Raw genomic sequence first — 24217 nt, 5'->3', positions numbered from 1 at the left:
TATTTAAGCTAGCAAAAGGGAAAAAATACATTCAAAAGAAACTCATATAATTGAGTGCCAGTCACAGTTTGTAGGCAAATCAAACACTTGATCTTAGCCACAATCTGTTAATGAATTGTCACCCCTTCTCGTCATTAAGGAGCTACAGTAATTCCACATTATAAACGACACGAGCAAAAGGAGGTGAATCTATTATTCTGCACATTTAGCACACTTGTCCACCAGACCCAGGAATACATGCATATAGATATGTTTACCCACCCATGAATTATTTAAGTATCTGCAAAGATCCCCGTCTGTAAACTGACAACTCTATGCCTGTATCTCCTATATCCATTTGTGCAGGTGTAAGTTCTCACTCACAGACACATGTAAATGAAAATGTACCTTACAAAATAGTCCAAATGATAACGGACCTCTGACATTTAATGTGAATACACTCGCAAAGTTACCTCGAAAATTGATTGCTATCATTCCAGGGACGCTGACCAACCAAACCTACTTTGTGAGGAAGGGACAGAGTTGGGTTAATTAAGCTTTCTGATCACAATTGCCTGCTTGGAACATAGTTGAAAATGGAACAGAAATCTATTCGAACAAGCATTGTCAGGCATACTTTCCCACACGGCTAGCGCGGTGCTTCTTGTACGGCATATATCATATTGCTGTTCAACATATGCAACTTCTCGGCAGGAAAATAACTGTGTCCACTTAGGTGATGCTTCTAAGAAGTGAGCTCTGCGATCACAAAAATGCTGCTGACAGATTAGCAGCAAAGAGGCACACCTGACCTTGAAGAATAAAGGGGGTGGGTCTCACACGTCATGGGGAGATATCAATAACTCCAGTTCTGTGTACGGAAACTTCCTATATAGGGGTGTTTGGCAAATAAAATTGAACTGAGAAATCCAAGTGGAGGATTCCTGTAAACCAATGTAGCATCAAGGGTAGGTTAGGGGAAGAGGCAGACCGTTTCTTTTGTGCATGTCAAATTTGATTTTGAAACAAATCCTGTCATTTCTAGGTAAATAAAGGAACAGCAATAAAGCAGACAGAAAGCGGACCCATCTAAAACAGGCCACATTCAGAGTGAGAGAGCTTGGTTACTGTTTATAAAATGCCTTCAGGCTCCCATCTCCCGCTAGCTCCAGACCCTGTGGTCGTCTTTACATCAGGACCAAAGGCTGACCAAGTTGCTCTAGCATCGGTTTGCCTGTGACTCTACATATCCTGTTCTTGGAAAACCCATCAGTCTTAGGCAAACTGTGATGGCACTTTGCAGGCATCCACATGGTGGCTCTCCATGCTGAGGGGTCCCGAAGCAGAGTCCACTGGGAGGATATTCATTTTCAAAGCATCATCCCCCTATTTGGTCTCTGAAGCGTCAGTTGGATTTGGATTCACAAGCTTGCTTTTGGTTACCCTGACCCCAAATGGCTTCTCACGGTATGTTATGTAAAATAAACTTCTTTGTGCAGATAACACGGAGAGGTGAGGCTGGCGGGCACCTGAAACTGTCTCCATTGTTCTGCCGGGGCCCTCTCAACCTGATCAGGAATTCGAGTTTCTTTATAAGAAGTAGCTGTGTTTTACTCACTGGCCTTGATGATGTCATGAATACTCAGAGGCTGGACAAATAAGCGACTGTCTCCATAGCGATCGGGGCAGGTCTGTGGTTTCCCTAGTTACACACTTCTGAGAGATAACCATCTGTGGTTCGTCCTCAGCAAAGGCGCAGGATGGAGGGCAGAGGGAAGAATGAGGAGAAGAAATGCACTTTTGTGAACTGGCATAAAGTTACAGTTCACGATACCTGCCTCCACTCCTCGTTCTAAAGCAACCATCACAAACTCTAGTGAGGCACTCAGGCAATCTTTTTTCACCCTAGGGGGTTTCAGAAAATTTCATATTGGGCACAGAGAACAGATACAGTCCCGTGACTATAGCTAACAAGCTGGAGCCAGAGCGGAGGTATTTCTCGCTGGATGCCATGTGGGTGTCCACACAAGAGGCTGTGTTTTTTTTTCCCCTCACGTTGGATGCAAACATCATCACTCAGCAATGGAAGGCATGTGTTGCCACAGCCTGAGATCTCTCCCTGTCAGTGCACTGAGTTTGCATGGCATCCTGAGACCCTCAAAGACAGTTTCCCCTTTTAAAAAGCTACATAGATCTGTCATGTAGAAATCTGGGCATCTCTCCATTTATCTGCATTTACCAATATTTTCTAACAAATCCTTTGTAAGTTCTCAATGTTTGATACCCAGCTTTTTTTTTTTTTTCCTTTTGCCAGAAGGCCAGAGCTCATGTGATTTTAGCTGTGGAAACTAAGAGACTGGCATTTGTGTCTTCAAATCTCCATTTCTGAGAGATGGCTATGACAGTGTGCAGCCGAAAGGCCATTTTGAGACATAAAGTAATGAAACGTGTATGTGGTGGAAACATATTTTTGGCTTTGTTTAATTTTATTTGCTTTAAAACTAATGTTATTAAATAAAGACGTCCATTTTTTCTTACATAATCTCTAAGTTCTCTTTCTGCTCTGAAGTTATGTGTCCCGAGATTGATTTCTTATGAGTTTTAAGGGGAAAAAATCCTGTTCATTTTACTTGGACTCCTCTGTGATCCTAGCATATCCATTTATCCCTCCTTTCCCCATCTCAGTCCAAAGAATCCATTATTTGAGATATTCAATATATTCTTTCTGGACCAAGGCCGGCAGTTCAGACCATGGGCTCTTCAAACTTCCCCAGCCGTGAGGAGATTGAAATTCATGAAGACACTAAAAACTTACATCAAAGAAAATGCACATTTTTTCCCTCACAAGAGATGATGGCAATATGGTGACATATTTGGAATCCCATGGGAAAGATCTACTAAAGGAGAGTGACTGAAAGTTTAATCTCATTTGTTGATGGCTGTTTCTAATTAACTATCAATCAAGTAATGTGCTGTGCGCACCCAAAGCATTCAAAAGGCACACCATCTCTTGGTATATAATCTTTTCTCTTTCATTTTTGTACATATATGTGTGTACCTGCTTGTCTGTGTGTGCACCACATGCATAACATGTGCCTGTCGGAGTCAGAAGATGGTGTAAGAAGCCCTGGAATCGAGTTCCATGAAGTAAGCCACCTGATGTGTAAGCCTAGCTCGTGTTCTCAGAATTAACATCAAGTACAATCAACTGCTAAGCCATTGCTCCAGCCCAAGCATAGAATGTCTTAGTCTTAGTATTCTGGAGTCTGTACACAGTGGCTCTCTCTAACACACAGTGTATACACTGTCATAATAATGGCATAGAGCCTTTATTAACTTAGCCATCAAGTAGTGAACCAACATCACAACAGTCCCTATTTTACAGAAGTGGAATATAGAGCATTGAGCGGTCATGTCTCTGAACTTGGGTTTTGGACCTAGGTGTGTCCATCCTCCTGAAAATGAGAAGCAATGCAGCTTCTAGCCTGGAAACAGTGTAACATCCTCTGCCTTGAAACAGTGTAACATCCTCTGCCTGGAAACAGTGTAACATCCTCTGCCTGGTATTGCTTCCTCCCCAAGGTGCTAACTGGGCATATCATACACCTTCATCTGTGCCTAACTTTTACTGGTCCTTGCCACCTCCTCTGTTTGTGGAGCATAGGCAGGCAAGGACATCTTTAAAGCACAGGTCCTCTATAAAAACGTATACAAACCTAGGCAAAATAAACCTTAGTCTTAGGACCCTGTGGTTATCTCTTCATTCAAATGCTTGTGAACACATAGGCTACTGGAGGTTCGCAGATATTAAGCAACAGCAGCAAGGAGCTCAACCTCACCTTCCTGTGAGTCTCAGGCTGTTCTGAATCAGCTACAATATTCAAAGTTAAATTGGGGAAGGAGGCACTATAATAAGACCATATGGGCTGTTTATTACTGAAGGCTAAGAAGGGACATATGGGTAAAGTCGGGATCTGGTCTTGGCATTTGTTACTGGAACACAGTTATTTTCATTGGCCTATAAGCATGCAAGAGATGGTAGCAAAGTGGGGGACCTCCTCTCGTATCATACCTCCACTGTCTCCTTGTGTCTCTCAAATAGATCGTTGCTGGGAGCCACTGTTTCACCTCTGACTACTGAAGATAAGGCCAGGGTCCGCAACAGGAGGATAGGATGCAACTTCAGGCAAGGTGGCCTGGGGCCTAACAGGCATTAACTTGCCAGCCAGCCTGGGGAAGCTTATCATTTTCTTAGGTAGGAGCACGACACACTCAGAGAAATAGTTTGTCGTGTTCTCCCCCACCCCCAAGCAAGTTGTAAATTGCAAAGATTCTGATTAGTATTTTCTGGGCATGCCCTCCCCCGAGGGATGTTACCCATTTGTCTTCCAAAGGTGCATAAGCCACAGGTACTGAAATTACCAAGCAGCATTCACTACATCGTGTAGTAGGATATTGGGGGTCAGTGACCATTAGCAAGGCATCACTCAGAGGTATCTTTGTGACAGCAGAAGCCAATTAAAGTATGTCTTGTAAGCTCCGTGTAAGGGGATATCAGGGCCTCTGTAATTAACTGTGGGGAAACAGTGTCGTCAAAACTCAGCAATGTGGGCGGCGCTGATAACTCCATTCAATCCAGCAAAGATGTGGAATTGAAACACTCTAAAAAAAAAGGCCTGTTTCGTTTCACTTATTATTACTTTTAAGGGATAAGGGACATTTAGTTCATTGGTAACAGCATCTGTCCTACCTGTGCCAGAGGGATAGTGGCTGGCACAAGTCAGGAGCGTGGTACAAATCTTAGGGGGTACAGGACATGTTTCTTTATACCACTAAGACTGCTATCATGAAAGCCACAGGGAAGCCATGGGTGCTCTGAGGATGCGAGACACGGGAGCCCAGCTACCCTGCCAGTGAGAGCGCAGAATGGTCCAGCTGTGAGGCAAATGGTGTGATGGTTTCCTTACAAAGAGGAAAGAAAGGAAGAAAGCAAGGAAAAGAAAGAAAAGACAAAAAGAAAAAGACAAAAGGACTGTAAGTGAGCAAGAGAGTCTTTTCCCAGCCCAGAAGAAGGAAAAGAGGTATTCAATCAAAAACCTGTGGAAAACTGTTGCAGCGTGACACCAAAACCTAGAAACAAGCCACACCTTTGCCAATAGGCAGATGGATAAACATCCTGCAGCGTGCACACTGTGAAGTATTGTTGAACCGTTTAAAATAGGGATAAAGCAGAAAACCTGGAAAACCGTCTATAAGAGACAAGGAGCCAGGCGCGAAAACTGGACTGTTCTGGTCCACTAACGTGAGATGCTTGGACTAGGCAAACACACAGGACCAGAGAGCAGACTGGCAATGACTAGAAGCCGGGGTAATAATGAGATGAGAAATGACTGTTAGACTGTTTCCTTTCAAGGAGACAAAAGTACTTTGGAATTAGAGAGAGGTGATGGTTGTGTATTAGTTGTAAGTGTATTAAATAAAAATATGCTGAGTGTTACTCTCATTAAATTTGGGATTGTCTTTTGGTTGTTGTTGTTGTTTTTTGTTTGTTTTGAGACAGGATTTCTCTGTGTAGTCCCTAGCTGTCCTTGAACTTGCTCTGTAGAGCAGGCTGGCCTCAAACTCTGGGATGCATCTGTCTCTGCCTCCCAAGTGTTGGAATTAAAGGTGTGTATAGCTAACACCTGGCTAGAATTTTAACCGTTTGTTTGGGTGTGTGTGTGTGTGTGTATGTGTGTATATGTATGTGTGTGTATGTGTGTGTTTGTCTGTGTGTGTGTGTCTGTGTGTATGTATGTGTGTGTGTGTGTGTGTGTGTATGTGTGTGTGTGTGTGTGTATCCTATGAGTGTCAGAGAAGAACTTTCAAGAAACAGCTCTCCTTTCACTGTGTGGATCCTGGGAATTCGGCTCAGGTCATGCAGCTTTGTGAACCTTTACCTGCTGAGTCAGCTCACTGGCCTGCACTGTACACTCCCAAGTGGTTCATTTAGAAGCTGATATCCCATGCCTTAGGCATACCGTGAGTCTTACATGTTCTTTTCTCTGTTTGTAACGTTGAATTCTATGTGTGTGGGGGGTTTACCTTGAGAAGCTCGCTCCATAGCAAGGAGGAGTGTGGTTAGAATACCACACCACAAGAGGCATTTCCCTGTGATAATACTGTATGGAGACGGAGGGGAGCCTGGGACAGGCCTTTGCCTGGGTTAACTAAACAGCAAACCCTTCTGTTCTTGTGTGAACAGATGTATGTTAGCAGACAAAGATCAGAGAGAACCAGGAGAGAAATACGGGATTTAATCTACATACTTTGGGGGATTATTTATAGCAATTTTAAAACTGCTTTCCTCTGGGGACATTGCCAGTCACTCTTTCCTTGGGAAGGGACCATACACAGAGAGAAGAGATTAGAAGGCTGCCTGCTAGACTCCCACGCTATATCAAGTGCAGAGGGCCAGCCACTACCTTGCATTTTATCCATGGCTTCCTCCCCTCTCCACCCCATCAGCAGTGTCCAGCAGCAGACAACTTAGCAGGTTGCATTTGCATTTCAGAAGCAGTTGTTTTGTCTTCATCCAGGCTGGCTCTTTGCTCCCTTTCCCCAAGAAGATGGACAGGGTGTGGATGCAGTTACTATCAGGATGGAGAGAGAAACACCCGTGACCAGAAAGCTCTCTCTTTCTAGCCTCTGGTCTAGGTGATTAGGAGCCTGTAAGCATGACCCTGAAGGAAGAGATGGCATACAGAGCTTGAGGGAAAGTGACAAGTCCTTTCCCTAAGGCTGTCTCCAATTTTCTCTGAGATTCAGGAACAGCCACATTAATGCCACTGAGATGAGAAAAAAAATTGGGGTGGGGCATGTTTCTAGGCAGGGTTTCTCTGTGTAGCCCTGGCTGTCATGGAACTCACTCTGGAGACCAGGCTAGCTTCAAACTCCTAGAGATCCACCTGCCTCTGCCTCCCAAGTACTGGGTTTAAAGGTGTGTGCTACCACTGCCCAGCGAAATGTTTTTGTTTTTAAATGTCAGAATAGAATGAAGGGACAGAGAAACAGAGGGGAGAAGAGACTGGAAATCATGAAGCTACATGCAATGGTTCCTTCCTGGGTGCCTTCACTCCAGTGGAGGCTGATTCTACATGTGGCTATAAGTTTTTCCTGAAGCCATGGCAGACTGAAGGTGTTATAAGTCCCTCCAAGTTCTAGAGAAGGGCAAGCAGGCCATTGCTGGAATTGAGATAAAAAGTAAAAAGGTACTGGTTGCAAGCTCGCGCACATGCATGTGTGTGTGTGTGTGTGTGTGTGTGTGTGTGTGTGCGTGTGTGTGCTCGAGCACACACACACAAATGAGGGGGGGCACAAACATTGCCAGCTCTCTCTTTTTAATGTAATTTTATCGTTTTTATTTATTTAGTGGAAACAACCAAACCAAACCAAACCGAACCAACCACAAGCAAACCAACAAGCAGGCAGTTTGCTGAAGAATCAGATGGCAAGGATCTTTTACCTTGCTGGGTTATGGCCTTACTTCTCTGGGCTGAACTATCCCTTGAGAGGGATGACTTCTGAGGCCCTGAAGAAGTGACATCCCAGGACCCTGAATTCTCACTTACGCCCCTGCGTGCGTGTGAGGGTGTTTTCTCGCTCTGCGGCTGGGTCCTCTGATGAGCTAGGTCTTATTTTTAATGCAGTGTGTGGAGAATGAAAGTGCGAGTTTCCTCCCATTTGGAACAGCTAAGCTGAGGGTGATCCAATGCCTTGGAGGCCTGAACAGTAGGTTGGAAGAGAACTGGAGTATAAATGGATGTGGTATTAACGTTTTCCAAACTACTCCCTGGAAAAGGACACAGCTCAGAAGCCCCCCTCCCAACACCTGCTGGGAAGGAACAGAGCGAGGATGAGACTAGTTTTCATATTTCTGCATGCTTGCGGTGGGGGGGGGGTGGGCTCTGAATGAACAAGTAGCTAGGCTACTAGTCTCTTCTTACAAAGCCTCCCTGCCCAGCTCCTCCATGTCTCCAGAGCAGTGTTTCCTCTTCCCGTGGTCCATATGGAATGCATTGGAAAAGCACCCATAGTTTGAACACCATGTGATAAGTCAGCACATTTTAGGAAGCTGAGGCTGGACTCCCACCCATTAGAACACTTTGAAAAGAGGATGGTAGGAATGAGGAACCACTCCTGGTGACGCCCTCCACTGAGGAGTTCTGGAGATGCAGCATTGCCCACGTCCTCCTGAGATGGGACTGACCCAGACCCGGAGAGAAGTGTAGAGTCACACTGTTCTTTCCGCAAAGCTGACTCCACATTCACACCCTAGCAGGAGGTGAACCACTCTACTAGTCTTGGTTGGGAAAGAGTAGGTCCTTGCTAGCAAAAACTGAGAAAGAAAAATCCTCATTTCTATATGAAAAATGAGAAATTCAGTTATACAGCATCCTAGGCTAGGTCTATTGGTCTATAGGTCCCTTGCGTGGTCCCCTTTACTTACTGGGTTCCAGTTAGGGTTCTTAGTGCCCCTAACTGTCCCTGCATTCAGAAGCTCATAGATGATGGCTCCAAACAGACATAGTTTCTTCTTATACCCAGTGTCTCCAACTCCATTTCCTTCTTGTTTAAGTTCATTGCTGGGGGCTTCTGTTTCCACCCTGGCTAACACCCTTGCTTCCCTGGGTATCTACATACTGAGATTAGTCTCAGTTTGGCTGTTGCCTGTCCATGTCCCCAAGTTCACCAGCTTCTAGACCTCTGGCTGGGCCAGGAGCAAGGAATGATGTGTGAAGTATTTTAGGCGGTGGCTATGACTATGCATCTTCTCTAAACAGTAAATGAGGCTTAGGGTGTCTCTACTTACCAAACCATCTCCAGGGCTTCCCAACAGGCAAGCGTGAATGCACCCGGTCAGAGGAAAGGGTTGGATAATCAGAGCTAACATTTCCTTTGCCTGTGATAGATAGCCACTTTGAAAATGTCTCCCGTCCTGCTTTTTTCCTTGGGTCAGCACTGTGGTGGAGGCAGGAGGTGGGGGATGGGGACTGTGTCCATCAAGATGTTCTATACTAACCCCTCCAAGAAGAGAGCAGCCCAGAATTGTCTCTGTACAAAGGGCTTGCATTAACTGTAATGAAGCAAATGACAAAATCAATAAAGTGGGAATTGCGCAGCTGTCATAAAGATGATGTAAATCCAGGGTTCACGATGGTTATGAAGCTATTTAGAATTGTAATTAAAACCAGCACCATTTTTTTTCAAGATAAAAGCCCCTTTGACAACCATAAATGCAAGCTACAGGAAATTTTCAACAAATACATTCAAAATTAATGTATGGTACCAAGATGGCATAAATTAACTGGGGATGATCCATAAGCCCGGGCTTTGGGATGTAAGAGCACTGGGTAAAGAGATTTCGATTTCACGTTTGGTTTTCAAGCAATGGGGTATTCAATTTTAATCAAGTTAAAGCTTGACAGAGCACTTAGAGACCCCGAGTGAATGGCAGATTTCTGACATTCACTTTTCAGGCAGCCTGAAGGCGTTGTCTGCTGTATTTGCCCAACTTGAGATCTGATGGCTCTGGTCACTTTTCTAGGCTCACACGTTCCAAAAGGAATCAGGAGGTGTGTCAGAGAAGATGACATCTTCATGTTTGGAGGGGGGCTTGAGATGGCATGGAGAGATAAAGATGAAATGGAGAAGGGACTTCCATGTTTTCTTTCCTTGAGGACTCACTGTCCTTGGGCTAGTTTCCTGAGCTTGCATTTCACCTACAATAGGGAGATTTCTTAGGAAACACCTTTCTACCAACTCGCCCACCTGCCTGCCTACCCACTTAGCTGTCGCATGTCACTGTCACTACAGTGCTTCAGTCTGGGTGGGCTTCTCTCAAACGTCCATCCGTGTATTTAGTCTTAATCTCCAGGGTGGCACTGCTGGGAAGTTACTTTGGTGGGTGGTCATCAGGGACTTGAGGGGCCCTGATCTCTTCTGAGAGCTTCATCTCTTCCTGGCTCAGGAGGAAAGCAGTTGGCTTTGATGTGTCCCAACCACAATGGGTTATCCTCACAGAGGCCCAAAGTCATGGGACTACTCCATCTTTGACAGGAACTTCTGGAACCATCCTCGGAATAAACATTTTCTCCTTACAAGTTAAGGATCTTGGGTATTTTGTCAAACTGATGGGGAGCTAACTAGGAAAATAACTCACCTTCTCTTCAGTGTTGATAGAGAAGACCCGAGCCCAATGGGTGACCAATGCATACTGGTGTCAGATGCAACCAGAGATCTTTGGTTCTAAGTCCAGTGATTCCAAAGGGAGAGAAAAATGAGGCTCAGAGGAAAGGAGAAACTTTTTTTTTTTTTTTAATCTTCAGATGACATTCAGCACAGAAGTCAGGCCTGGGCTGTTAAACTCTAATCATACTGTCGGGGGGGCGGTGGGGGCAGTGGGGGCGGGGAGAAGGTGTAAAAACCCTCTAAGGCTGTACATGACTATAACCTGTAGCTTCTAGTCTGAAGTGCCATAGAACTGGGGTATGCGTGGCCTTTTCTGCTTAATTTGGGCTTCTACATGGTAAGATTCAGGGGCTCAGAGGGTGGGAATGGAGGACTCCTGGGGACTTTTCAAGATGATAATACAGTTTTTATTTTCTGTGTTTTATGATGGTCTGACATTGTACAAAGTGAGACCTGCGGCAGGAAGAAGGCCCCCTGTAGAGCTAGCTAATTCTTATGGGCAGTGAATAGCTGAGGGTGACACCCCCACAACCCCTGTTCATATTCAGACCCTGTGTTCTCAATCCCTCCTTCTAGACAATTCTCACAGAGTAACCCAGGATTCTCCCCCTCCCTGCCTCCTTTTCAAATCAGCCCCAGGCGGGCCAGGTATCACACACTCAGAGCAGACCCACACCTCTGTCCCCGCTGGAAATATCCAAACCACCCAGTCCTGGGATGTTTCCCTGGTTGGCCTAGCTTTTCAGTGGAAACCCCAATAAAAGCTGTGACCCACCCCCATGGCTCCTCTCTTGGAGCATCCCACCACATCCCTGCACAGTATGCTAGGCTCTTGGTTTCTATGGAGGCTGTCAGTAATAACGAACTTTCTTTCAATGGCTTTGGCCTCTCTGTGTCATTGTTCCATTGCCTTTAAGAGTTAACACTGGGAAACAAAGGAGGCCTCAGTTTGGCACAGCGCTTGCTGACCGTCCAAACAGTCCTGGGCAAATTTAATCCCTAAGTTGTAAAAGGAGAAATTTGGACCATGTGGTTCATTTCTTAAAACCCTTTCTAGCTTGTTAAGTCTGTGAGTCAGTAGAGGGAGGCAAATTCTAAGCCCCGCAATGCAATAGGCAGCAGGACTGGCTTGCAGTAAAGGATCTGTGTGCTTGCCAAGCCACTTACCATAAAAGCACTTCCCATGCCTGCTTCAGCAGTAAAACGGCAAGGGAAGAAAATCACTTTTGGAAATCTAATTGCATTAAGGAACTAATTCCAGAAAAGGGTCTTGGATTGGTAGCTCTCCGAGAAGATTCATCTTCATCTGCTGCCGTACTTCTTAATACAGGTTCCATCTTTGTGTGTGTGTGTGTGTGTGTGTGTGTGTGTGTGTGTGTGTGTGTGTGTGTGAGTGATAAGAGGGATCAAAGCTAAGGCCTTACAGGTTCCAGGTAGGTGCTCTACCACTGAGTCACACCTCTATTCTCGACTTTTTTCTCCCATAATGCTAGGGATTGGCACCCTCAGCTGTTCTATGAAGGGCCATTCAAACTGAATGCATGTGAGCACTGTGAATCTACTCCCCTCCCAAGAACCCAAACAGAAGCTCACTGGCAGTAGCCACTCAAGATGCCCTAGGCTACAGAAAGTCTGTCTGGTCTGATGGAAGCCACCCGAGGCACAGGGTGAGTTAGCCTCTTAATATTCAAAGCAAGAACCCAGGACCAGGAGTGCTGGTGTCCCAGTGAGCAGGGCAGTGGGCAGTGAGCCCTTCTGACCATACGTGGCTCGGGAGCAGCAGTCAGATGGGAGACGGGAGACGGAGCGAGGCTGCAGTGGCTAATTTGGGTTATGTGCTCTCTTTTCCCCGTGGCTGGACAACATGCCTACAGCAGACAAGGGTCGAAGGAACCATAAGGCGCAGGAGAGAAAGGGCAGATTACAGGGGACAGGGGCTTTGCCTTAAAGAGCCATCTTAGAAAATTCTTTGTGTTCCTAGTCCTTTGTCCTAAACTTTTTTGCGTATATAAAACTCTAAAAGCAGGTCAGAGCTAACTAAGATTTGCCACACAGCGATGTCCTCTTTACTACTGGGGGCTGAAAGTTCGTCACTCAGCCACACCCCTCTCACAGTCACTAAAAGGAAGTTGTGTCCCTCATGGGCTGGCTTTGGTACCAAGGGGCTGGGAGTAAAGGAGACATACTGTCAGCCATGACGATTCACTCTGTTACCATTACCATGATGAATTTGCCTGATGGTTCAGCGTGTCTCCTTGTCCCCAGGAACCACATAGAGCCAGAGACATATGCTGAAGTTGGGTGTGGTGTCCTATTTTTTTTTTAATTCAAAAAAAAAAAAAAAGAAAAGAAAGAAAGAAAGAGAGAAAGAAAGAAAGGAAGAAAGACACAAGCAAACATTTACCATTTACGGATTTGTGAGCTGAATATACTTAAGCAGACAAAGCAATATCCAGTGGTGATCTAATTGACATTTTAGTTGGGCAAGAGAGCTGGGGCCCAGCCCAACGGCAAGCAAATTCATTTTCCAAAGGTCATGGGGTTGGCTGCTGGTGATTCGTTGTTGAAAGATATTTCAGGGTTGGTCAAGGCCACAATCAGAGAGGCCTGTGGAATACAAATAGTTCTCCTCATTGAAAACAAGGAGCCACACCATGGCTGTGGTTGTGCTTACGATGTGTGATGACTACGGTTTCCAGTTACGGAGGTCAGTGGTGACAGGGCGGCTTGAGTACAGCCAGCTCAGTGGCCTCCGAACTCTGGGTGAGAAAAGGACCCCCATGGTACTGATGCCAGCAAAGTGGGCAAAACAAGAGCCTGTCTTTCCTTTAGGCTAAAATAAATGAAAAGATTTAACATATATACAGATATGTGCAATAAAAGCACGTTTTTGGAGTGTGTCAAGGAGAGAGTGAAGACAACAGCCCTTGCCCGTGCGCCCGTGCCCCAGTTCCAAAGTTTGCCTTTCTAGAAGGTATTGTAAAAGCTCCCCATGAATCTGTCCACACACATTCCACATATATAAAAGGCTAGGAGACCAAACACGGGTCCAGCGACTCCTTCGCAAACTCAATGCTCAAGTACTTCACATAAACTGATGCAGTAGTAACGTGATCTCACGCAGTCCGCTAACTGCTAAATCACCTCTAACTGCTCACAATAGGCAATAAATGTAAATGCTGTGTAAGTCACCGTTAGGTTGCGTGGAAATTAACCCGGAAGAACGTCATCCATGTTTTGCATAGACACAGTTGTCCCGAAATGTTTTCAATTCATAAAGTGAACAGATGGAGGTTGCAGATGTCTCGGGTCTCCAAGTGTCTTGGGTCTGTTTGGACCACTTCACACTGCTTCCACATGTGTGAACTCTGGGTGTTGTCTGTGCCAAGCCGACAGTCTATCTTCCCCTTTTAGATGTCCAATGAGTGAATGACCAACCACATCACTGCTGCTCATTTACCTAGAGTCCCATCAACAAGAATTCTGGTTGCTCCCAAGACATTTTATCTACAAACGACACACTGTCTATACACTGGGCCTTCTGAGGAGATGAACATACACACTCATGAAAACTAAGTAGATGGCTTGCAGGGTCTGTGTATGTTGGATGCACCACTAGCTGTTACATGAGTGTGTCGTCCCTGGTGCCAGGGTCAAAGGTTGTCTTCTGCGTTCTCAGCTGTGTGCTGTTAAATTCTTCCCAAGCATTCAAAGGAAAAAAAAAAACAACCCAAACCTTTTTAATCACCTCTACATTTCAAGGGAAGAAGTTGAATGTGCTGTCTAGAATCAAGGGAGCCATGACCAATATATATTGATTAAGGCTTTCTTTGCCAACTCAGGTTAGTTTTCTAAAACTCTGAGATATAGCACAGGGTTTCCCTACCCTGATATTTGGTGTCATTGTTATCTATGTTTATTGAGGAAATAATAAAAAGAAGGAAGAAGAAAAAGAAAAAAATCCCATTTACCCCATGCAAACACAGCCACACAAAGACTTACACTTGTGTGTGCTCACAGTAGCTTTCTTCACAATAACCCAAACTTAGGAAAAACCTACATGCCTATCACCAGAAGCGTGGATGGGCCACGTGGGAGCAGCTCCCTATAGCAGAATAGTACTCAGCCATAAAAACACAGTGCTGACAGATAGTGTGCGGGGTGGACTGTGAGGTAGCTCAGAGAACATTCTTAGTGCTATCTTCAGCACGGTCCATTTGTGAAACACCTTGGACAGCACGGGAAGAATGGGTGCATTTTTTTTTTTTAAATCAAAGGTGGACTATGCCTCTAACTGCTCACAATAGGCAATAAATGTAAATGCTGTGTAAGTCACCGTTAGGTTGCGTGGAAATTAACCCGGAAGAACGTCATCCATGTCTTGCACTCATGCCACTGTGTACATATAGGTAAATGATTTTCAAGTTTTTAAATGTCCTTTTTAATTTTATTTCATTTTTACCATGTGGGTGCTTGTATTTTGCTCACTTAAAAAACAAGCAAACAAAGTCTTTACAATCTCCTGTTTCACGTTTTGAATGGCTTCATTTCCTTATCACTTTCTCAGTCCTAGTAAAAATAGGAGTCTTTCTGCCTTCCCATCCCAAGTGTAAAGTAAACAGTGATGGCAGAGTAGCCAAAAATGAGACAGTCAGACCTCCCTACCCATCCAGTGTCTCATGCAGCCTAGGCTAGCCTAAAACTTGATGCAACCCTCCTGCCTCAGTTTCCCACGCACTGAGATAATGAGTGCATGCTACCAAGGATGGTCTTAGCAAGACCTTTTGAAAGGCTCTTTGCCTCTGTGAGATAGATGGTTTGATCTGGCCTCAGGCAGATGGCAGTGGCTCATAGCCCAACAGGGTTATTTTCCCAAGGTGCTGCTCTGGTTCCAGTATCCAATGAACCCCAGACCTGACTCTCTCCACAGCTGGTGGCTATTCACAAGGAGGAACTCTGAACAGACAGACTCCTGAGAAAAGCAGAGGTCCTCCACCCTCCACTGTTTGAGGGGAACAAAAATCTCTGAGTCACTGAAAGAAGGCTTTGTTCTCTGGCTGTGCTCCACACTCTTCCCTTCAGTCCAGGACCCATTGTCAGGAATGGGACCTCCCCTCCGACAATACGCCCGGGCAGTGGCAAATTCAGAGTAACAAAAGCCTGGACACATAGGAGCACACAGGAGTCAGTATGAGCTACAGCCACCCTCCTGGTCTCCCTCAGCCCTGGACAGATGCCAACAGCGCACAGTCAGCACATTCAACATGTTCCAGTGTGTGTGTGTGGTGTGTGCCTTTGTATGTGTGTGTAGTGTATGTGTGTGTGTGTATGTATATGGTGTATGTGTGTGGTGTGTGTGGTGTGTGTGTAAGTATGAGTGTGTGTATGTATGTGTGTGGTGTGTGTATGTGGTGTGTGTGCTTGTGCATGTGTGTGTAAGTGTGAGTGCGTGGCGTGGTGCAGTGTGTGTGGTATGTGTATGTGTGTGTGTATATATGTGTGTGTGTGTATGTGTGTGTGTATGGTCCTCTAGCTACCATCCAGGTTGCTTTGTTCTTGTTTTAATTCTGGGTTGATTTCCACCAGTGTTTTAAGAATCATTAAGAATTTGAGAAACATCACTGTGGGTTGTATTTCCACTATACTGCATGATCATCCAATCTTGCTGAGACTAAATTTCCCCATCTTCAAGAGAGAGGAGGAATCATGTTCCACTGGGTTGTTACAATGCTTTGTCAAAGAACAAGAACCTTCATTTGAAATGCTGTGTCACAGCCTGACCACTGCCCAGCCATTGATTCGGCTGCAGCCTTGAGTACTCATGAAAAAGCAAGCAGCAGGATATCAAAACGCCCGCCCAAGATCAGAGGGGAGGACGGTTCCTGACCTCAGCTTCCTCTCCGTTCCAGCCTCAGAGACGGTACAGTCAGCAAGAGAACAGGTCCATAGCCTGTGGCCACCAACCCAGTTCCTGGTAGAGAAAATTCAAGTCCAAAGTCACTTGTGCTGAGAACGATTATCAATAATAGTCCATATGAATGAGTCTCATGAGCATCTGCTTCTAAGTCAGGTCAAAGTGCAGCCTCCTGGTCCTTGATCAGAACTGTCACTCATCCATCTATTCACAGACCTCAGGAAATGCATTTCTAACAGGATACAGATGATTCTGGGTTTCAGCACACATTCCAAGAATTCTACACGGGACCCAGGGTTGCAATCCCAGCACTTGGGGACTGGAGGCTGGGGAATCAGGAGCTGAAGGCTACGTCACTTACAAAACGAGGTTGAGGTCAGCCTGAGCTAACTGATACCTATTTCCAAAACAAACAAACAAACAAATAATAGAGAGCAATTTTAGAGCAGGCCAGGGATAAAGGAAGGAGTGCAGGACTTCTGAGTTCTCAACTCTCCACTGTTTGCAGAGAAGAGGCAGTTGGTGATGGGATGAGAGGTTGAGGTGATGCAGGAGACAAGGGCAGTCAATCAAGTGAGTTCACTCGAAGCAACAACTTCTAGAAATGAATAATGAATGGAGACGAAGAATGTGTTTTGTTCCTTTGGGATTTAAAGAGTCTGGGATGCTTCAGTGACAATGACCGCTGCTGTGTGACTCAGAAAGAAGCAGGACAAAATCCCTTACTTCATCAGTGGGACACGTCCAGATCCTGACACCATAAAAGTTCAAATCCAAAAGTCACGTGTGCTGAGAACAATCAACAGTCCATACGGATATGTCTCAGGAGCATTCGCTTCTAAACCAGCCTTTCCCAGTCACCCCGGCTGCCGTCTCCAGTGTAAATCTTTCGGGGCCTTTGGATACATGTGTATTTTAATTGATTTATAGTATATGGCGTCCTGATTTGCCAATAAATTAGCAAGGATCAGATTATTGACAACACCTGGGGCTGACTGTAGAGCAGACGGCTAAACATCTCTAGTTACCTCCTCCATCTGCAGAAAGTTGGCTCCCAAAGTAGAAGGTGAGTCTTAGTCAGAGCTGTGGCTGAATCTGACTTGATTTAGCTTACATGGTGTAGACACACAGTATTCAGTCTCAGTCTCATCTCAGTCTCTCTCTCTCTCTCTCTCTCTCTCTCTCTCTCTCTCTCTCTCTCTCCTACCCTCCCTTCTTCCTTTCCTCTCTCCCTCCCTCCTCCCTTCCCTCCCTTCCTCTTGTGCTGAAGATGAAATATAAAGTCTTTTAAATTGAACCCCTGTACTCACATTCAGTATTATAAAAGATTTTGTGTTTAGGGATGGCTTGGTTAATACACTCTTTGTCTAGCATGCACAAAGCCCTGTTTAATCCCCAGCATCACAAAAATAAACAAATAATGTAAAAGGTGTTTGCATTAGGTGCCACTATCCAAAACCAGAAAGTAAATTGTTTTACTTCTTTCAAGCAACGCAAACTGTTAAACACTAGGCCCGAATATGTCTGCTGTTACTAAATTGCTGAACGGGTCACACAGAGCCCACATCTCCAGTCAGCCACAGTTACTTTTCAGACAGCACTCAAGCTGTAGCTAGATGACATGTGTCAGCTTGCAGTATTGGAGTTTAAAATCCTTCACTGAAGGGTTTCACTTTGACACCTCACTTCAGAGGAAAAGCCCAAGCCCGGAGGTCGACTGCTCACCTGTGGGGTGATGCGCTTTGAGTCAGGGGAAGGAGATGACTTGGGAGCGGGGGTAGAGCATCCACACTCATTCTGCGACTCTTGGAGCCTCAGCCTGGCCTAAGTTCCTCCCATTTGTCACCTCATTCGATTACAGTGAAATCTGTGGCTTGGGCAAGGGCTAATGAGCTTTATCTCTTTGAGGAGATGAGCGTGAAGAGAGGAGGAAGCTGGGCTGGAAATGCTTCCTCCTTTAAGTGTGTCTCTGTGAACAGGTCTGTCTAGAAGTTTGTAGGACATGTAGGACCTAAGAAAGAACTTGCCACTCAGATCCAGTTTAACACATTTGATTTTCCAAAGCAATAAGACATCTGTGTTCTTAAAGAAAAGTCATTTGTGTGTGTGTGTGTGTGTGTGTGTGTGTGTGTGTGTATACATGTGTCAACCTCAGGGCCTTATGGGTGCCAAGACATTGCTCTACCTCCGAGCTATATGCCTGGCCGTAACTCATTTTTGAAAGTCACAAGAAAGAAATACAGTTTGCTAGAAGTGGGATTTGTTCCACACTTTCCGAGTTCCTTGAGTTCATTAGTCAATGAAGTATAGATACAGAGTCTACATTTAAGATTTGCGTTCAAATCCCAGCTCTGCTACTTTTAAGCTAAGTGACTCTGGGCACATCACTTTCTTTTCTGTGCCTTATAGGTTTATCACTCGTCAGCTGGTAATGATCACGAAACTGTCACTAAGATTAAATGGGTGGAAGTTGATAAATCAGCCGAGCTCTATAAGAACTCATGACTGACCAAGAGGACCGTAGAATTACACTGTCTTTGTTGATTCTGTGCAGAGGGCAGGCAGAGATGTGAATATTTGGGGTTAAGTTATAAGTTTTCATAGGAACCAAAAATACTTTAACCCCAAGCCTTCCAAAATATCCTTTCTATGAGCACAGAAAGATTGCAGCTCCCATAACAAAATGCTATGGAGTATCTTAGATGTATTGCTGACCCATCTGTACGCCGCGTACACCAAATCTTAGCCACTGGCACTTGATGGTTTGGCAAGGATGCTCCCTTGGCAGAACGGCTCATCATTTGCAATGAAAAGGAATTGAGGTTTGGGCACCTGTGCCTGAGGACTGGCTTCAGAGAGACTTAACAATTGCAAGTACGCGCTGTGGATGGAAATGAACACAGCAACCACATTCACTTAGGGCTGAACACTTGCTCCAGACCCAGAGTTCTCCCCTCTGGCATGGCAATGCCCTGTGTATGGACATGTCAGTCTTAGTTATAGGTCTGCTATGACACACCAGCTTCTGGGGAGGGAGGGGAAGGCCATGTGCACACTGAGTAAGGTCTGCACCCAGATCACAGGACCTAAAAGCTGTAGTACAGGGTGCTGCACAGACAGCCCCTTCATTAACTCAGTAAGAACAGTTGGATCCCCAGCTGACCAAATGCTCTTCGATGAATCTGTGAAGGACTCTCTAGGTCCAACTATGATGCAATGCAGTTTATCCAGGGCTAATGCTGGAAGAGAGGTGGGCCAGGAGACAGGGTTGCAGTTAGCCATGTTTCAGATTTCCAACCGATGCCCAAGATGGCTGAAGCCCCTTTTCTAGAAACATCACCTGCTCTTTTTGAATCTAATCTGTCTTTTCTTTCTTCCTCAACCCTGGAGTTGAAAGACAACAAGCCCAGCAAGGTGACCAAAGACCTGGAAAATTCTGCTTCTGGCTGCCTGGCAACTCGTGCTTCTTGACTTTGCAGCTAGGTTTATCTTGGTGACTAAACCTATCTTTCCCCTAATGGGAGATGATTTCAAAGAGCCATCAGACTTAGCCATCTGCACAGACCTGATTACTTATGGTATCTCAAGTATACCCCAGCCCCACACTCTTTGTTCAACAAAAATCTAGTGTCTAGTCAAGGCAATTTAAATCTTACCATCATTGAAAAATGACATGTGGATTTTTATAGCATTAAAACCAAGCTTGTAATTGTTGGCCATATCCCAACCATTTAACAGATAAGAAAGGACTTGGCGGAAGGACTTATCATGGCAATTAAAAAGAATTGAGGTTTGGACACCTGTGCCTGAGAGACTGTTAACAAATGCAAATACTCGCTGTGGATGGAAATGAACACACCCACCACCTTCACTTAGGGCTGAACACTTGCTGAAGTGTTGAACTGAGGCAAGAGGATCCACAACTGGATAAGGAGAGCATTATAGCAGCACCTTTAAACAGCAAGACTTTCTCAGAGTCCAGGAGGCCAGAATTCCTATTTGACGTTCACTGGGCTAGCATCAAAGGGTGGGCAGGACCATGTTCCTTCTGAAGTCTTGAGGACAGTCCTTGCAGAGAGGGGCTTTCTAAGATCCAGGCTGTCCCCATCCTCAGAATTTGGCTTTCTCTGTCTTCTGGGACATGCCTTTTCTCATCTAAAAATCCTTCTTGTTACTCTGAGTCCACATCAACAATCGAGGATAATAAGGGTCTCGAGTGAGACCCTTAATGTAATCACATCTTCAAAGTTTCATTTACCCAGAGATCAGGATATGTGCTTGTGTATGTTTGTGCATATGTATATGTCTGTGTGTCTGTGTATGTGTGCCTGTGTGTGTCTGTGTGTGTGTGTGTGTGTGTATGTCTGAGTGTTTGCATGTGTGTGTGTGTGTGTGTGTGTGTGAGTGTTCACATATTATTTAATCTGCCACAGATTGCCACTAAATTTGGTACTCCAGGCTCTTACTTAGTACTTTCTGTGACTTTGTAGTGAATGGAGAAGGACTGGGTAGATGGGAACACAGCCCTAGGTCTGGATGGACATGTGACCTGAAAGAAATGAAAGGGGCTGTGATGAGATTGATTTTAAAAGGTATGACAGGAGATTGATTTTAAAAGGTAGGATGGTCGTGGGGCCAGGGCTCTGTAGCTGTGCCCTTCTATGGTATGGATTCATTGGGAAAGGAACTATTCAGTCATTAGATGTGATAATTTCAGACCAATTAATTCTCTGGGAATGAGATAAAGGCAGAAAAACTGATTATTCTTCCTAAGAGCACAGGAGTGTAAATTATTTTCAGTTACCATGCAAAGGAAGAAGTGTATAATATACTTAGGACCACAAGGGAGAAAGAGCCAGGGGTTGAATGCAAGTGTGGCTCTCACCTGTCATCTGCCCATCTCAGTGGAAACAGAGAATGTTGTCCCTGCCCTGGCAGATTCTGTAGATCCCAAGTCACCACTGAGAGACAGACTTTAATGCTTGTGACTTAACTCAGGCTCTAACTATACCAAGAACTTGCTCTACTCCTGAATGAACCTCCCAGTTCCTAAGATTCTTGTTTTAACCATCTGAAAAACAGTGTGTGTGTGTGTGTGTGTGTGTGTGTGTGTGTGTGTATGTGTGTGTGTGTGTGTGTGTGTGTGTGTATGTGTGTGTGTGTGTGTGTATGTGTGTGTGTGTGTGTGTGTGTATGTGTGTGTGTGTGTGTGTATGTGTGTGTGTGTGTGTATGTGTGTGTGTGTGTGTGTGTGTGTATGTGTGTGTGTGTGTGTGTGTGTGTGTGTATGTGTGTGTGTGTGTGTGTGTGTGTGTGTGTGTATGTGTGTGTGTGTGTGTGTGTGTGTGTGTGTATTACTGTGAAGTGCTGTGGAAACGTGAAGGGATTTGTGGGTATTTTGAAAGCATCTATTTTAGGGTTCTGAAAGGGAAAACGGGACAAATGGGAGGAATGGAGAGATTTCAGAACATCGAATGCACTCTTGCTTGATACCATGGTTACACATTTGTCCACACCACCAGAATATACATCAGCTGAACCTCACTCTAAACCAGTGATCTTAGTAACCAAGCCTGCAACCGTGAGCCTGGGAGCGTTTCAAGGATTGGGAAATCCTTCATATATTCTGCTTAATCTTTACCTAGACTTAAGGGTGCTCTCAATAATTACATATTCAGTTAATTAATTAATTAATTAATTAATTAATTAATAAAACAGCTATCCAATAGTCTGTTAATTAATAGTCAATTAGTTAATTAATAAAATCAATTAATAGTGTCTATTAATTAAGATACTATGGAACTATGTTGGTGTTGATCAGAAATCCTTGACATTGGTGGATGTAACAGCCTACCTCAGGATCCATTGTTTCCTTTAGGACTTACTCCATTCATCCCACAAGACCGAGAGCTTTTCTCAGTCCTTCACTAACTGTGCCCACACCCATCCAGGGAGCCTTTTCTAGTCTTGCTAGGACCAGCTCTCTTGCCTGGACACAGCTCCTGAATCTCAGGGCCCACTTCCATCTCTGTCTAAAGGAAAACAAAGTTTTCATTTATCAGCCTGTGCCAACAACTAGACAAGATGATACAAAGACTTTGTGTGGACCACAGAGAATTATACAAAGGCAAGGTGCACTGCTTCCTGGTTTGACTCTTTGCTGGTCCTTTGAACATGTTTTCCCACAGTAGAAGACTAAAACTCATGCTGGCTCATAAACTTGGGCAAAGTACACGGAGGAAACAGAAAATCTAGAATTGGAAAATTTTTTTTCCAATTTTTTTTGTCTGTTCTAAAACTCATTTTTATCAGTACACTCAATGGACACCAACAAGATTAAAGCATCGATGGGTACCAGACGAAGTGTGAGGTCCACAGTAATACACACCTCTTCCTAAGACCTTTCATCTCTCATTCATTCTAAAAATCTCCAGGCATGGGCTCTGTCCAACAGCAAAATTCTTCTACGATCCCTGAGTCCAAGTCTCAGGGGCCTGCAGGCCTTGGGCTTCCTTGGCAAGATTCCTGTGGGTCCGTCCTGGATCTTCGTTTAGAATGCCTGCTTCCTGGGGGCTTTGTGCTTAAGGGGGTAAAATATCTGTGACAAGCTTTTTTTCTTTTTTTAAATTGGCCCACAAAAAATTGTCCTGGATAACAAATTTTAACGCTGGATCAAGAATAATGGTCTCCATTATCCTGAAAACCACAAAAGCTTCTCTGGGCTTATTCTGGAAGCCTCGATTTCGTTCTTTGCTTCTAAGGCATAATCAGACTCTGCCAGTAAGGGTTGCTCTCTATACGTCAGAGGCTCTGCTCATCCATTCACCCGGTAGTCACTGTTTATTGTGCACCTACTATGTGGCAAGCAGAGAGCCACTTTTTAAAAGCCAGACTTGATCTCCCCCTTTATCTACCATGCTGGCCACTTTAGAAGGACAGTTGTGTACCTAATCATTACTCAGAGTGGGGTGTTAGAAGAAAAACAAGGCCAGCAGAGAATGCCAATAAAATGCTTAAAGCTGTGACTGTGGGTTTTGTGCACCTTCCAGGCAGAGTTACGGGTCCTCTCCTGTGGAAAATGCCAGACCATACTCTTTGCAACCAATACAGTCTACTTTACCTACCTCTTCAATATTTTCCCCGGCCAGTGCTTAAGGAACTCACACTGCTAGTCACAGGACAAGCATGGCGGGTGCTACAGGGGGCTGCTAGTATGTTAACCTGCTCCTTGTGCAGCGGTCTCCCTCTCCTCAGTGCAGGGATGGAACCTTGTTTCATTTCTAGGAGTGACTTTGAGCCTGGCAAGAGTAAGGACAGAGTGATGACTATGACAGGGGGACAGGAAATGGAAGATGGGAAGGGAGAAGCAAGGGGAAAGGAAGGCTGATAGAAGGAAGGATGGAGGGAGGGAAGGACAGAGGGAGGGAGAGATGAAATAAAGGAGAGATGGGAGGGATGAAGGAAGAAGGAAAGGACAGACAGAGGGAAGGGGGAACAGACAGAAGGAAGGAAGGTGGGCAGAAAGGAAGGACAAAAGGACAGATAGACAGATGGAAGAAATGATAGAGGGAAGGAGGGAGAGTCAGAAGGAAGGAAAAACAAAAAGGTCTTTTTGAAAAGGAAGGAAAGAAGGAGGGAGGAAGAGAGAGAGGAGGAGAGGGAGAAATGAAAGGAGGGAGAGAGGGAGGGAGGGAGGAGGGAAAGGCAGGCAGGCAGGCAGGCAGGCTCCTGCAGCAGAAGATCTGAAGCCTGCACTCAGTCAGGAACACACAATAGGAAAAACTGGAAGACTCAGCATTGGATCTTTGGGAAGCACTGCCTTGTGCTTCACAGGAAATCTCAACTCCCTCTTCAGACACCCCCCTCCTCAGTAGGGATAGGCACTGCTCCCACGTGTCATCGTCCCTGGAGGCGACTTGCACAGGGCCCACCTCTGCATCCACTTGATAAGCTGGTGACAAGCACTGAAGTCAACCCTGGCCACCCTCATGTCTGCTCTTCCCGTCAGCCCCCATGACTTCTCAACCACTCTCTAAATATCCATACTGGTCACTCTAGCTTTATTCTCTTCTGCAAAAATCTGTCCTTTGCATT

General features: G+C 45.1%; 1 protein-coding gene across 1 annotated transcript in view; it reads right to left on the bottom strand.

Annotated features, from left to right (window-relative positions):
- The window catches only part of Slit3 (slit guidance ligand 3), a 587052-nt gene that overhangs the window by 169188 nt on the left and 393647 nt on the right, over window positions 1-24217 (bottom strand). The window lies entirely within an intron of this gene.

This window comes from Mus musculus, chromosome 11 (assembly GCF_000001635.26).
Source record: "Mus musculus strain C57BL/6J chromosome 11, GRCm38.p6 C57BL/6J".
In the NCBI taxonomy this organism is placed as follows: Eukaryota; Metazoa; Chordata; class Mammalia; order Rodentia; family Muridae; genus Mus; species Mus musculus.
This window is presented reverse-complemented; position numbering and strand designations above follow the sequence as displayed.